Here is a 17390-nt window from a genome sequence, read left to right on the forward strand (position 1 = left end):
CCTTTGAAAAATGTTGCTAAAATCGTGAAAATACCTTCGATATGTTTATCCTATTTTTCGTCGTGAGACGTAGTACCCATCACGAACTCTATGTACCAAATTTAAAAATATTGCGGTGAAAGCACCGTTACGATGGCAAGTACAAAAATTGAAAATTTCAGGTGAAAGTTCTAAATTTGAAATAGTTCGCTTGTTAAATGTGGCTAAAATCGTAAAAATCGGGATGTACAGTTATATGGGGGCTATACGTTGACGTGAATTTGTTTAAGAAATTTTCTGTTAGATGATGACTATACCAAATGATGTACATACATAAAAAGTCCTCACTAGTATTTTTTCTACATACAGGGATCACAAACGTATAAATTACAGAAATTTCGGCTTTAAATTGTTTTTAAACACCTAAAATCTTCTTATATGGGGGTTATACTTAATACCTCTCAATACCAAAAATCCTGCGAACCAAAGATACATCTGAGTGAAGTTTTGCCAACACTCTTAATTTCGTTAGAGCGATTTCCAAAGACTTATGTGCGTTGTTCTTTCGTGTTTACGAAGACTTTTTTTATTTTTTCTAATACGACACCCATCGGGGTTTTTAAAAAGGTCCCATTTATTATCTGATTGAAATGAACTTTTCCAAATATTTGTTTGGTCCAAGGACGAACCCTTTTGAAATTGATGAGAATCGGTTCAAATTTAGATATAGCTCCCACATATATCTTCTTTTACGGTTATCGCTCACCATATATGTAATATTAGCCCAAATTGAATAGATTTTTGCATATTCAACCGAATTTTACCATTTGGTCCGGTATATTGCTCCAATAATTATTTTTAATATAATTCTTATCGAAGTTATATCATACTCTATACAGCAATGTAATTAGGTACTATAGGTACAAAAGCCTACGTCAAATTTGTTCAAAATCGATTCAGATTTGGATATTTTGACTACTATAAAACCGTGATACGCATTCAAATAAGGTTCATAGTTTGTATGCTATACTTTACATAAAATCGCAATATATAACTTTTTTGTTACGTTAGCTGTACTAGATACGAATAGTGGTGTAGGGTATCATATATAGTCGGCCCCGCCCGGTTTGACCTTTCCTTACTGGGTTTTCATTCAAATATTTTAATTCCAAAAATGGTTTGACGGTTCATTAGCCCAGCAGTTATGTCAATACGACTACCTGCATCCTTCTACTACGGATTGGCAATATATATACAAATGAAACAAATACCTGAATCGTTTTATTCCTACGAAAATTGAGTCGAGTCAAATGGGTGATTGTTTTAAAACAATGCCTGATATGCAATCATTAATTTTTTAAGTGTTGAGGGAGCTAGAGAACTTCCACCAGATCGAGGACAACTTGAAAAATTTTCGATTTACTCGAATTTTTTAATTTTTTTTTTAAATTTCGATTTACTCGAATTTTTTGATGTCAAAATATCTTTCATATGTGAATTTGCAAAAACAAATGCTTCGAGTATATTTCTCTATATTCTTTTTCTATGAGATTTAACCACATGGTGAATCCCTATCAGTTCGCAGCTCAGCTTTTAACGTTTCGAATTGATTATATGGGATTGGGGAGGCAAAGTCTTTGTGGTATAAGTGAATCCATATTGTTAAGATAAAAAGCACGACATATGTATGTGTGGATGTTAGGTGATTGTTGTCTTGAATTGAAATGAGATAGGGAGTCAAATCTTTAGAAAACTCAATTTGATAAGGAAGAAAACATCTTTAAATACTTTTCTAAAAAAAAAAATAATAGCTATCTAAATTATTTCAAATGCAAATTTAATTAAATTGAGCTCGAGGTCTTTGTCATCTAAATTATTTGCTTTGGATTCCCTTAAACAATGAATTCCCGTTAGTGTTAAAAATAAACATTTTTAAAATTTTCTAAAACTACATTTTTTCGGAAAATTTCGAAGAAAAGAGTCATTATTTAAAAACTCACCTTTTTATTCACGCCAAATTTCGCCCCGACAGAATGATTCTGAAAATATAATAAAACAAAATGTAGATTTAGAAAATAATCATAATTAAACCCTACACCACAAGATGGTCAGGGTATTATGTCTTTGTGCATTTGTTTGTAACAGCAAAAGGAAACGAGATAGAACCATAGTTCCTTTTGATGATCTGCATATAATCACATTCTGAGTCGATTTATCCATGTCCGTCCGTCTATGTGTCCATATATTTTTGGAAACAAAGTATAGGTCGCATTTATTACCCGAGCCAAATGAAATTTTGCACAAGTCATTTGTTTAACTCAAGGACGAACCCTATTGAGATTTGAGATAATCAGTCAAAATATAGATATAGCTCCCATATACATTTTCGTCCGATTTTTCTTTTATTGTGCACCAAACGTGTAATATTAGCCCAAAAATCATCCGATTTTTTATATTTTTATTTGTTGTCGGCATCGCCCGACTTTTGTACTTTCTTTATTGTTTTTTTATGTTATAGAAGTAACATTAATATTTCCTTTATTGTCTCCTACTCTCCAATCAGCACACTAAATTTAAATTAACATAACATTAAACTCCTTAGAATTTAAGAATTTTATTAAAACTAAGACAAAATAATGACTCAGCCAATATGCCATGAGACATTGCAAATATGTACGTACGTATGAATTTGCGCCAAGCATACTAAGAAGCAGCAATGTATTTAAAGTTCATAATTTACGATACACCACGCACGATTCTTTTTTATTACGGATGCAACACAATTATGTTGTTGGACATTTTTGTCTGTTTGTGTTTAAGTGACACAAAATGACAATCATGCCATAAAACACATTCAGACATAACCCAGCAAACATTTGGAAATGAGTAATAGTGAAATATATATTTTCAAAGTTCGCTAGAGCATCCTTTTTTGAGGGTCCCCATTTTTTTTAACTGGAATAGAATGGAATTTTATTAATCCAAACAGACTGTTTCAAATCGAAATTGGAAGTGAGTTAGGACCTGTTCTTTATGACGATTTGACGAAAATGGATGCGAAAATGTTGTCTGTGTTTCGAATATACACTCAAGGCGATTAAAAAAAATTGAAAAAGAAGGTGCATGAGTAAATGTAAACTTCCAAAGTTTTTGTTTTTAATGTTGAAAAGCAATGGGCGTTTTTTTTTTTTTTTTTTTTTTTTTTTTTTTGTATTCACTTTCAAATTTTCGTACAAAAACAAGCCCTTAACTAGCTACTGCAAAAGAATCTCTCTCAAAAGACAGAAGGAAAGGTGTTTTGCTTGATTTTCCTTTCTTAGGTTACTTTGTAAATAGAGAATTCAAACATTGTCTATTTTAATTCATTTCCTGAAAAGTATGCAATACACCAAATAAAAATTTGTGAAAATTATCCAACTTTTATAAATTATTTCACAAATTTACAGCTGGGTTATATCTGTCTCTTCGGCCATAACTCAACATATTAATGTATGTCTGTCTATGATGGGACACCTTAAATAATACCAAACCAAGAACAAATGATAAAAAAAACTTTCAAGCATATTTATGAAGTTCTAAGCCACCTGTCGTATGGTGCCACTAGTTTTCAATTTTGTTCATATAATTCCCTCCACCCTCTAAATGAAATGCATGTGGCTTGTTGTTTGAGGTATGGATGGTGGTGAGGACGACGACGACGATGGTCACCAAAGAACATTAAACAAATTTGCACGTTATCAACACTTTTTTTGCTTCTTTCACGTTTAGCCCCCCCTGTACGTTTAAATGCTTCAAAACGAACTAGGAACAAAAGCTCGGTAACAAAGCTAACAACAACGCCCAGTGTTTCGTTTGAGTTTTTTCGTTTTTTGGTGCGGACAACAACGTCGATTGCATGCATCGCAGGCAGTTTAGTGGACATGACATGTATTGTCTGCACAAATGCGTGTCAATGCAATAAACTCCGGCTGTTTAATGACAAACATAACCATTTCTAGTGTTTGACAATTATGGCACATGGCTTGAAGAGTGGGGGAGCGGGTAAAGGTAAAAAAAATCTTGAAATAGGAGATAATTTGGCATTCCTCAAGGTTTAGGAATTTAATAAAATAAACATAGAATTCCTTCATATGGGGTAGATGGCTTGAATATCCTATCAATTAATATAAAGGTTGGTAGAATTTATATTTTTCTATTTAAAAATCGACTTCGTGACTTCTTCAACACCCCGTGGATAGTGTTAGATATATAGAGATAATTTGGAGTGTTAACCTGATTTTTTTTGCCAAAAATCTATCAATCAAACCAAGGAGAGACTTGATAAAAAATCGAATTAATTCTAATTTCTTAATTATTACATTTATACAGCATTTCGTAGGGTACACCTAGGCAAATTAAAAAAGGCCACAAGAGACAAATTCTCTTGCTGTCGCAGGAGGCAAATTCGGACCTAAGTATTCTCTTGTTTTCATTATTTGCGATAAATCCACCAAATATCAGAAAAATTATTTCTGAGATAATACAATTTAATTTGAAAGTTTTAGTGCTTTGGTGTTGAAAATGGGCCATATAGGTCCACATTTTGACAAAAAAAAAACATATAACTGTACCGCCGGATTTAAGGTATTTTTGTTTTATTTTTACCCGAAGTTGCAGTAATTTGACAGTCTGCGTCCTTAGAATTTAGAAAACATTATTGCATAGATCTGTCCATTTTGGTCCTAGTTTTGGTATAGCCTCCATATAATTATAACTCCAGGTATTCGGTATTTTTGCAACTTGTGTAACACTTTTCATCGGCTTTGTTCCAAATTCGGTATCTGAATGGGTACTACCTTAACAATTTGTTGTACATATTCACGTCTTCGTATAGCCCCAATATGATTTTAGCCACAATTTTCCCCAGAATTATTTTAAATTCGGAGTTTGGTGTACACATCCAAGTCTTCGTATAGTCCCAATTCCTATGAGAAAAAATTGCCATGTCATCGTATAGATCTTTTTAATGGTACCTCCCAACATTCGGTATTTTGAGTAATTGGTATTTGGCAATAGATACCATATTCATATAACTGTAACACCAATTGTTTTTAAAATTTGATATACCACAGGTAGCTCTATTAAATATCCATGTTGGAGTATAGTACCGTAAAGTCCGTTTTTACGTCTCCCTTTTAAGACTGTAAAAATCGGTACACTTTTCGGATATATTCTGTATAAGAATATAATTAAATTCACTGTATTCAGGAATTTTTTTATAGCTAAATAACATCTAATTTGTTAATACTTTAACAAAAATTCAAAATGTAAACCCCTACAAATTTTAACTAACGTTGTCATTTACAATTAGCACATTTTCCCCTGACATATTTTCATAATTCTTAGCTGACAGTCCAACTTCGTGATCGGCATTTATCAAAAATGCTAAAATGCCGCAATTTGTTGGCGCAGGCGCTAACAACAAAAAAAAATTCTGATTTTCGCTGATAAGCTTGCTGCGCTTAGTTAGTCATAGGAAAAGTGGTTGAAAAAAGAAAAACAAGTCGTGTAACTGTTTGAAATTCAAGACGTCTTTTCGAAGCGCCGTCATATAAGTATTTAAATAAAAAACGAAATTTCCGTATTGAGGAAATTTCACAGTCATTAACTTGAATACATAACTAGATAAATTAAAAAAAAATAAATAGATAATATGCCAGCCATATGAAAAATGGGGTTAATTTGTTACATAGTATTTTTTCCCTAATTTCATAGAATTTCAGTTTCAAAATTAAAGCTTTACATTTCTAGGAATTAAATGTGTTTCGAAATTGTACATTCCATGGCTTGAAGGAAGGGGCGCTGGCTGTTCCCTTCGACATAGTATATTTTTTGCTGTATTTTTAAAATCCCAAATATGTACGTGAGCGTGTTGCTTGTTGTCTTCTTTGACTTTCTTTGCTTTACTACTACCATTTGGTTAACTTTGGTTTAGTTTAGGTTTTTTTCTCGTGTCATTTTGTGCCAACTTTGACATGTGTGACTTTTGGTTGCTTTATTTTGCGACATATTCTCTTGATTTCCTTCCAGGCCACACTTTGGACGTTTGTTTGTCTGGCTGTTTGACTTCTCTAAAAATCCCGGGGAAATGAAACAAAAAATGCAAACAACAACGAATGTTTCAACAAAAATGTTTTATTGCATGTTTTGCCAACATGTTTTTAACTGAAAATCAAAACGTTAACCTTTTTCGGTCTTCCGCCGCATGAGCGCAAAAAATCGCCACATTGTTGTTTTTGCCTTCAGACCAGAGACAATACAAGTTTAACGGCTTCATTTCCTCACCATTCCATGAAATTTGGCAAAACAACAACAAATTGTTATAATTTCTCATAGATTTCTAAATAAAACAGCGGTAGCTGAAGATTTCTTTAAAGTCCGTTTTCATATGCAAAACACGTTGAACCAGATTGTGAAAAAATAGAGCATTTCTAATCATATTTTACGAAAACATGTCTGTGTGTCTATTGTTTTTTTTGTTTTTTTTTTTTTTTGGGTTACAGGGCGAGGAGAATCCCAAAAACATTTCCCTGTTTTTTTTTTTTTCATAATTCATATTTTTATTTGTTTGCATTTCATAATTTAGTCGCCGACTACCGTGAAACTGTGGTACGCTTTTATTTGACCGGCATATTTTTATGGTTTTATGAGTACATGTGTCCGTCGTTGCAACAACAATTTCCCCACAACCATTGGCAAGAGGTAGTAAATTCTCATACTAATTTCGTTTCTAATCCTCTACGGTTGCCGTCGAATGTGTTCGCATATGCAAATGTGCAATGTTACGCAACAAAGCATCCCAGGCGGTCACAATGACGGCAGCGGCGGCTGCTGGGCCAAAGCAATGACGACACATACCATGTAGTTTTAACTTGCATATGTACATTTCCTATATGGGGTAAGTGCACCAACAACATTATATTTTCATATTTTGTATTTTAAATTTTGAAAATTGTGTTGTACTCTATGCCCTTTATTCTATTCCGCCCGCCCACTGCTAATGTTTTTTACTTTAATTTCATGTTTGTTGTTTCAATGTTTCTGATGATATTTTTAGAGTCACAACTGAAGAATCTTCCTGCTTTTTTCTTTTTTGGTGGAAAAGAAGAGATTTATTTTTTCTCTGGGATTTTTTCATAGCAAAGATTTATTGTCATCTTTTATGAATTATTGACTGTGTCTTGTAAATAAATCACCTAAAGTTGAACGACGGGCGAACCAACATAAAGGAGATCTGTAGAGGGTATCAGCAGCATCAGCAACATCAAGATATGTTTGATTTTCTATTTCAGTTTTTGTAGTTTTTTGTTTTCTTAGTTTTTCTGTTTCATATTTTTTTCTTTTCATCTCCTTTTTTGAATCTTCCTTTTCATATTGTTGCATTGCATTGCATTGTGTTATTTGATGTTTGTATAAAAATATTAGAAATATTGATAATGATTTATTGCCATGATACAAACTTTTTTGTTTTATGAATGAAATGCCAAAAACATATCACATTGAATTAAAACCCAAAAACAATGCTAGATTTCTATAAATGCCAGTGAAATTTGAAAGAATAGCGTTTATATTGTTGACGGTGTTGAGGCAAAACGAAACCACAAATAAAAATCCAAAGTTGACCTATAGAGATATTCATGTTATAAAAAAGGATTGTTTCATTACGTCAGAAGGAGGGATTAAAAAAAATATTGTGCTTATACATACTTTTAACATTAAAAAAGAAAACATTTCACCCACAGTGAAGGAGAATGTATATTTTACAAACCCGGTTTTAGTACATATAAGTATTTATACACACAAGGGCGGAAAAAAGCGACGAAACGAGAGTCACAATACAAATGGGGGACATTTTTCTAAAAAAAAGTTAAAACGATATATATTTTTGATTATAAAACAGGTGTGTTGTAGTTTTTCTAGGAGTCTTTCAGAGATAGTTTATCACTTTCTTGTCTTGAATCAAGAAGTTGGCGGCAATTTCTCAGGAAGTTAGTTTGCATGTGAATTTGTAAAACGAGATTTGTTCTTCTGGAACTGTCACTTGCATGTCAGGGTACAAAATCCACAGAGAAATTTGTGAAAAACCACTGAGCAGGCGAAACCACATTTTTATGCATTTATTTCTATTTCGAGACGTGTTCAATGATCTAAAATTTGCAGTGAAAAGGAAAGCCAGATAGACACTATCACACACTCACCACAACGTGTTTCGCCGTTAGTTAAGCGGCTAATCCGGCATATTTGGTGTGGATGATGGCTCACAAGGGCCGTCCTCTGGAAAGTGGTATTTATTTCGATTTTATTGCTATTAAGCATATGCGAATCAAACACCATGAACCCTCTAAGTTCGACTCAAGTTATACTAGCAAATCTTTTTCACGGGAACTTCTCTCGCTAAATTTTAACAAAATAAAATAAATAACTCCGGCATATTTTCAAATTGTTTCTTAAATATAATTTGGATTAGAAGAGATTTGTGGGGAAATATGAATAAATTGACTCAGAAGTCAATGACAACCAAATTAAAGAGGTTGATAAAATGTGTTTTTATTTCTTTCCAAGCTGGATATTTTGTTTATCCAAAATCAAACATTTAGCAATTAAAACCGGACAAGGCTGTTCTCAAAAGGGAGTCTACAGCTTGAAATATGGCACAACAGTTTGTTTTGGATAATAGGTATTAAGAAGGAGATGTATCGGTTTATTCAGATTTCGGGAGCAACATCCAACCGCATCAGCTCTAATTCGACATTTCGTATTCTCGGAAAGCAGAATCTCTCCTACTAAAACCATTACAATATAATTCCAATTTTTGTTACAGTCGCTTCATAATTGAATATTACCGAATATTTCGTTGGTAGGGCGATTGGTTTCATAAGGAATTTCTGGTTTAAGGTCGCAAAGCAACATCTTAATGTTCAAAGTTCACTGAGCTATAGGTTTAAAGACACTCTTTCCTTTTTTGGATATCCTTATGGAAAAGAGCCCTTATGGTATTGTCTTGGTCTTTTCTTTCCCTGCAGCCCAACAATCTGCTTAAGCCACGTTTTTTCGATGCAAACTAAAAGATATTAAAAGAAACACATTTTTTCCGTATGAGCCAGAAAATACTAAGTTCGAGGCAAATGTATATTTTTTCTCAATCTATTAATTTCAGATATGCCAAAAATCATGTTTATATTGATTTTTAATTTTTCTCCCAACAATTACCAATTTCCAAAATTACTTTCAACTATTCTTCTATAATAATTCCATTCCCCTCTTTCCCTGTTATAGATTTTTTTTTCTGTCCTGCTTTTTAACGAAAACCAAAATTGGTTATCCACCTATTTCAACTACTTTAAGTATCTATAAAATACTTTTTCCAGGGGATTACAATATTTTCCAATACTATATTTTAAAAATTGAATCTTAAAGATTATTTAACGGGATAAACAGGCAGTTCTAGCAGTTGTCTTCAAACTATGACATATATCATATGTTACGCATATTGTTTATAAACAATTATAATCAGCATCAGTTGTCATTCATTGTCACAAACTATTTCCGTTTGCACTCTACTAAAATTATTTCTTTTTCTAAGTTGACCTCGTGGGATTCAGATCAAAATTTTGGAGATCAATCCTTAGAACTTGGCTCCATAAAAAAAAAAAAAAAAATAATTAGAGCCATTAGACTAGCTTCTAAATTCAGTTAAAAACAAATAGTTTACTCAAAAAGGAATATTTTGTCAAAACAAGAAAAGTTAAATTATTCTCCAGACAAAACAAGAGAGAAACGACCCAACTGAGAAGCTTGGAGGTTTCCAATCTGTGGGCAAAATTTCAATAAGCTCGCAGTTGGAATTAAGGCGAACCTATTTACATCTGGTCCACGACTTACCATACCCGCCCATCCATAGCATACAATCAGCTCTAATAATATTTAGAAATAGACATAACTAAATAAGTTGAGTTAACTCACCTTGTCTGGTGCAACACCTCTTCAAAACAACAAAAACTTCCATTGGACATCATTCCAAGAGAGACTGAAAGGCATATAATCCATCTTTGGGAAAACACCAACAATAACCCTTAACGAGTTTTGCACATGTCTCCTCTTCAAGCAATCACAACAACAATAATCTAATGCAGGTACCGTATTTTAATTGGACAATAATATCACAAAGTACTGATTTCACTAGATCCATAAATGTTAAATATAGCCGAGAAAATCAATTTTTAACTTTATAATCATTCACCAAACAATTTAAATAATTACTACCCGAAAACTATTACTTTTCCTTGTTAACTAAATAGACACTCCTTATCTTTACTTTGTCAAACACCGGTTTTGTTTATAATTTCTTCCAAATCATCTTATCTTCGTTTCTCTTATCTGCTTGCTCTTCATATTTCATTTTATCTGCGTAATCAATTTCTTTAAATTGCCAAAAAAATAGAATAAGAAGAAGCATAAGATCAATTAGAAGAAACTTATAATCAAAACAAAAGCAAATAGAAAATAAGAATCAAAGAACTTTTTTTTTTTTGCACTAAAGGAATTCAAAAGACAGAAAACAAAATTCTCGCATGCGATAAATTTTAGAAGTATTGCAATGTTAAAATTATTATATAAGAAAACAACTTAATTATTATGTAAAATTGTAATTATTATTATTATTATGTATTTTATCCTTTAGATTTAAGAACATAATCAATATGAATTGCTAATTCTAATTATATAGAGGAATATGATTATATGAAGTACCTAAATGCCCAAATTTTGATAGTTCAAATATGGGGTAATCTTAACTAAAATAGAGTGAAGGATTACCAAGGATGGGAAGGGGTAAAACACTCAGATGACATAATATCTCGTCATCAAAGGTAGGTATTTGCTATGGATATTGTTCAAGAAAAAAAAAAGATATACTGCTCTTTTAAAGAATTATTTGGTGATCGTATAGGCATGATGATTCTTATACTATGTTGTCGTGTTCCGTCTGCTTTAAACCAAAGAACCTCGCCATTCCGACAAGAGCTAGTCGATGAAAACCTAGCATGCCACTCAGGTCTAGAAGCAGATGGCTGACCAGAAATCGGCACGTAACATAGATGGCGCCCAACGGTAGACTTTTAACATAATTGTTAATCATTAAATAACATTTTTGAACAATTTCCATTCAAATACCTTAAGCTATACTCTTTCAACTCCATGTAAACGCGATACTTTTGCTTGAGTTATGAAAATATATGAGCCCAGGAAGCAACTACGAACGAAACAGAGTTCTCTTTAGTGGTCATATTATTCATAATACAACGTAAAAGAATTTTCCCAGTCAATCTTTGGATTTCGAAGTCCGATACTATTACTTTAAAGGTGATCTTTGTGTTGCGAAATTTATGTTGGCAATTTAAATATACACTCGTATAATGTACACATGGAATTCAAAGAGAAGTAAAACAAAAATATTGGTCATATAATCTCGTTTTAAACAGTTATTTAAGCAAATATAAGGTTCTACTAGTAGAAGGCAGGTTTGAAATTTAAAACACTTGAAGCGTCTACTTCCACTGCTAGTACGAACCCTGAATTATCTTTATTTTGGCATTTAGGTAGGGATTATAAACATTATTCCTCGATAAAATTTTTCTTACCACATATTACAAGTTAAAATTTCACAAAAACCTATATTCATTTCAAAATTAGTCTGTATTATGATAACCAGATCTAATTCAAACAAAAATAGCGCTATTTGTAAAAATTCGCCTTCTATTCGAGGCAGAGGTAAACTTATAGTGAGTAACGTACCTAATAATTCTTTTGATAGCACTGAAGAAGCATTTAGATCTATGCCACGATTAGTTTATTCGCCGCCACGAAGCTCTTCCGAAAAGCCCTCTATTTCAGCCAATAAACCTAAACAATCATTAATTTCATTAGAGCAAACCTTAATCAATTCTAATACAGAAGTGGAGTGGGCAGATCAAACAGGTACAATTCTTCATCCTACCACCTCATCTCCTGCTAATATTGCAGCATCAAAAAACACTTTGAATAGTGTGTCGATAGAAAACTCTTTGGCAGATGCCACTCAAGCCGAAACTAGTTTGACAAATCAAGAACAACCAATATGTGTTAATGTTTCAGAGACAACAATAGAAAATTTAACTCACTCAGACTTAGAAAATCTTTTACCTCAAACCGAATTTATAGAAAAATCTCATCGTTTACAAACTCAAATGAATATGGCTTCCACTAGTTCCAGCAATATACCAGCGGGCAGCAATACAGATTATAATACCGCCCCTGTAGCCTCTCAGCATGTCCCAGAATTAGATGCACTCCTGACATCTATACATCAAACTATTCTTGATTCCCAAGCGGAATTTCGATCAGAAATCAATGCGATAAAAGAGACCATTTCAAATTTGTCAATCAGTAACACGAGGAGCACTCCTCCTTTAGAATCGGCAACCACCTCGACTTCTCAACAATTATTAACTACCTTTAGAAAACCACCAGAACTTAAAGACTGGAAGGTAAATTTTGATGGTACAGGAAGCGTTTCGGATTTCTTATTCAAGCTTGATACCCTTTCTAAGCGCAATCAGTGCAGTAATGACTTCTTATTAAGTAACTTCCAAGTATTTTTGAGTGGTAAAGCTGAAACTTGGTATTGGCTTTTTATTAAACAAAACAGGGAGTACACCTACCCCTATCTTTGTTATGCCATAACAAAAGAATTTGGCAATTTGGAGTCAGATCATGAAGTCATGATGCGTATATCTCTTAGGAAACAACATCCAAAAGAATCATATGATGAATTTCATACTTGCTTGGTAGCCATGAATATTCGCATGCAAGATCCAATATCCGAGAGATCCTTAATAAAAATCATTAAAAACAATGTAAATTCAAACCTCAAACTCATGCTATTTAGTGCTGAACCGAAAAATCTTGAGGACCTTAGGGATATAGCCAGAAAAGCTGAAAAACTGATTAAGGAAAATAAAGTTCAGACAAATATACAAAACACAGGCAAACATGTGCATGAAGTCCATGCAAACATAAATGAAGAAGATCCTTCAGACATACTCAATGATCCACAAATTGAAGCATTTAATTTAAATCGTTCTTCTCCAAAGTCAGACTATTCCAAAATCAAATGCTGGAACTGTTTGAACTTTGGCCACTCATACATATACTGCCCAGATGAGAAACGAAATAAATTTTGTTACAAATGTGGCCAACACGGTGTTCTCACCACTAATTGCCCAAATTCGCATACGGGAAACATGAAAAGGAACGAGATGGCTGTCGGGGACTCTCGTTACCAAAAGTAAACCCCGAGCCTCACGAGGATATAATCTGTTATCTTCCACAGGAAGATACAGATATCATGCACAATAAAATAAAACTTTTATCAACATCTAATGTTCAATGTATTAAAAACAAGATTTTAAAGTGTAGGAAACGCTTTAACACTAGGAAGAAATATAGGAAAATTATTGAATCCACTAAGCTTATTGAAAATGGTGATGATAGACCTTTTGTCAAGGTTCAAATTTTAGATAATGAATTCACAGCCTTATTGGATTCTGGAGCTAGTGTTTCAGTAATGGGAAGAAATTGTAATGAATTTTTAAATAGAAATAATATTGAGTTGCGGTGTTTTAAATCCTATGTATCTACTGCAGATGGATCTAAAAGAGAAGTTATTGGGCATTGCTTATTACCAATTAGATATAAAAATGTTACCAAGGAACTTAATTTCTATATGGTTCCATCCCTGTCGCAAGAAGTTTACCTTGGCGTTGATTTCTGGAGATTATTCGCTCTTGCCCCAGAAGTAATCCCTCAAATAGCGTCTATTGATGAATCTGATTCAGAAGAAGGTGATTTGCTGTTTCATGAATTAAGTCCAGAACAAAAATTGCAACTTGATGCTGTCATTTTAAAGTTTCCTTCATATGAAAAATGTGGTTTAGGGTGTACCGACTTACTTGAGCATCACATTGACACGGGCGAGTCAGTACCCATTAAATCAAAACATTACCCTTTATCTCCCCCTAGACAGAAGGAAGTGTACGAAGAAATAGAAAGACTTCTTCAACTAGGCGTTATCGAAGAATCGAACTCGCCATGGTGTAGTCCAGTGGTAACAGTTCGTAAGCCCGGTAAAGTGAGGCTCTGTCTTGACTCTCGAAGGGTAAATGCCTTGACGAAAAAGGACTCATATCCTTTACCCCACATCAATGGGCTGCTAAGTAGATTGAAAGATACCTTTTTTATTAGTGGTATCGATTTGAAAGATGCTTTTTTTTCAAATTAAGCTTTCAGAATCATCGAAGGAAAAGACAGCATTCGCTGTTCCAGGAAAACCTTTATATCAATACCGAGTCATGCCTTTCGGCCTCTGCAATGGTCCACAAACCATGAGCAGACTTATGGACAAGGTAATACCTTCTAGAATGAGAGAAAATGTTTTTATTTACTTAGATGATCTGCTAGTTTGCAGCCCAACTTTCGATGAGCATATCAAATTGCTCGGGGATGTTGCTAACCGCCTTCGAGACGCCAAATTAACAATAAATGTTAGCAAAAGCAAGTTTTGCCAGAAGGAAATAAAATATTTGGGCTACCGCATAGGTAATGGTTGCCTAAAGGTAGACCCTGACAAGGTTAAGGCAATCAAAGATTTCCCTATTCCAAAATCTCCTAGACAAGTTAGAAGATTTGTTGGTATGGCCAACTGGTATAGAGGTTTTATAAACAATTTTTCAGACTTATCGGGTCCTCTCACTGACTGCTTAAAAAGAATGGCAAGCCATTCCAATTGAACGGTGAAGCCAAAGCAGCATTTGAAAAGCTGAAAGAAGCACTCAGCAAAGCACCCGTGTTGGCACAACCCAATTTCAATAAGGAATTTATCGTCCAATGCGATGCCTCACGGGTTGGTGTGGGTGGTGTTTTATTTCAATACACAGATGACGGGAAGGAAAAGCCTATTGCGTTTGTATCGCAAAAGCTTAACAAAGCACAGCGCAATTACACTGTCACTGAGTTGGAGTGTCTTGCAGCAATTGTCTGTGTACAAAGATTCAGACCATATATAGAAGGCTTGCCATTTCGTATTATAACAGACCACTCTAGCCTACAATGGCTTATGACCCAAAAAGATTTAAGTGGTCGCCTTGCACGATGGAGCCTCAAGCTCCAACGATACGACTTTAATATGGAGCATCGTAAAGGGTCACTTAATGTTGTCCCAGATACCTTGTCACGTATTGATGTGGATGAGCTCGACTTGACAACAGCCTTTCCAGAAATCGACATTAACAGCGAAGAATTCATCTCCCCAGAGTACAACGCTTTAAAATCTTTAATTTCTAAGAACAAATCGACTCTTCCAGATTTGGATATTTCAGGAAATCAAGTTTATAAGCGCGTTAAATTCAGAGAAGGTCACGTAGATGAGGAAGATAGTCTATGGCGTATTTGGCTACCCAAAGGTTTAACGCAAAAAGCAATAGAAAATGCTCACAATGCTACTTGTCACGGTGGATATTTCAAAACTCTGGCGAGAGTAAGGCAACTTTACTTTTGGCCTAAAATGGCAAAAGATATTAGGATGTTTGTCCAAGAATGCGATGATTGTAAAACTATGAAACCTGAAAATAAAGTTTTGCGGCCTATAATGGGTACACAATTCAAAACATATCGGCCTTTTCAACGGCTTTACTGTGATTTTTTAGGACCGTACCCTTGTTCAAAGCAAAAAAACACGCAGCTATTGATCGTTCTTGATCATTTTACAAAATTTATTTTTCTTCAGCCCATGCGATCTGCCACGTCAATAAACACAATCGACTTTCTTCAGAATTATTTATTCTCAACATTCGGTGTACCTCAATATATTCACACCGATAATGGCAAGCAATTTATCTCTAACGAAATGAATGATTTTCTTAAATTGTATGGGATTTCCCACATTAAAACTGCACTTTACTCGCCCCAGGCAAATGCCTCAGAGCGAGTTAATCGTGAAATAATTTCAAAAATCCGCTTCCTTTTGAAAAAAGAAATAGACCATACGAACTGGGATAAATGTATTCCAAAAATATTGACTGTGTTAAGAAGTGACTATCATTCATCTATAGGCTATAGTCCTTATTATGCTGTATTTGGCCAAAATATGTGTCTACATGGTACATCATATTCTTTATTAGAAAAACTTAATATGATGGAAGATGATACTATAGTTCAACACAACGATCGCATCAGCAAAATTAGGGAAAGAATATCGAATAACTTAGATGATGCGCATGAAAAAGCAAATAAGGTATATAACCTGCGGTCGCGTAATGTATCATTTATCCCAGGACAAATTGTATTTCGTAAAAATCACACTTTAAGCAATATGCAAAAAGGGATAAATTCGAAAATGTTACCAAAATATATCAAATGCAGGGTAAGGAAAAAAGTTGGAAACTGCCTATATGAGATAGAGAGTATGGAAGGAAAAATAATAGGGACATTCCACGGCAGCGATCTTAGAACCTAATCAATTGCAGGTAATGCCAGTATGATATTGCCCGGCTTCGTGGGTCGAGCCACACGCTTGAGGTTAAAGTAAGAAAAAAAATCCTTTTTTCTTTTCGTTTAACGGATAAATCCGCTGAACGAAGCAGATTTGTTATAGATTTTTTTTTCTGTCCTGCTTTTTAACGAAAACCAAAATTGGTTATCCACCTATTTCAACTACTTTAAGTATCTATAAAATACTTTTTCCAGGGGATTACAATATTTTCCAATACTATATTTTAAAAATTGAATCTTAAAGATTATTTAACGGGATAAACAGGCAGTTCTAGCAGTTGTCTTCAAACTATGACATATATCATATGTTACGCATATTGTTTATAAACAATTATAATCAGCATCAGTTGTCATTCATTGTCACAAACTATTTCCGTTTGCACTCTACTAAAATTATTTCTTTTTCTAAGTTGACCTCGTGGGATTCAGATCAAAATTTTGGAGATCAATCCTTAGAACTTGGCTCCATAAAAAAAAAAAAAAAAAATAATTAGAGCCATTAGACTAGCTTCTAAATTCAGTTAAAAACAAATAGTTTACTCAAAAAGGAATATTTTGTCAAAACAAGAAAAGTTAAATTATTCTCCAGACAAAACAAGAGAGAAACGACCCAACTGAGAAGCTTGGAGGTTTCCAATCTGTGGGCAAAATTTCAATAAGCTCGCAGTTGGAATTAAGGCGAACCTATTTACATCTGGTCCACGACTTACCATACCCGCCCATCCATAGCATACAATCAGCTCTAATAATATTTAGAAATAGACATAACTAAATAAGTTGAGTTAACT

At 33.7% G+C, this 17390-nt stretch overlaps 1 protein-coding gene across 6 annotated transcripts in view; it reads right to left on the bottom strand.

Annotated features, from left to right (window-relative positions):
* The window catches only part of LOC101901148 (homeotic protein antennapedia), a 281076-nt gene that overhangs the window by 222075 nt on the left and 41611 nt on the right, over window positions 1-17390 (bottom strand). For 3 of the 6 annotated variants that reach the window (XM_059126636.1, XM_059126634.1, XM_059126635.1), the window contains exon 2: window positions 1980-2018. The exons of the other annotated variants lie outside the window; for them this stretch is intronic. The gene's annotated coding sequence lies outside the window, so the exon portion shown is untranslated. The remainder of the gene's footprint in view (window positions 1-1979; window positions 2019-17390) is intronic. 6 annotated transcript variants of the gene reach the window in all.

This window comes from Musca domestica, unplaced genomic scaffold (assembly GCF_030504385.1).
Source record: "Musca domestica strain aabys unplaced genomic scaffold, Musca_domestica.polishedcontigs.V.1.1 4, whole genome shotgun sequence".
Taxonomy (NCBI): Eukaryota; Metazoa; Arthropoda; class Insecta; order Diptera; family Muscidae; genus Musca; species Musca domestica.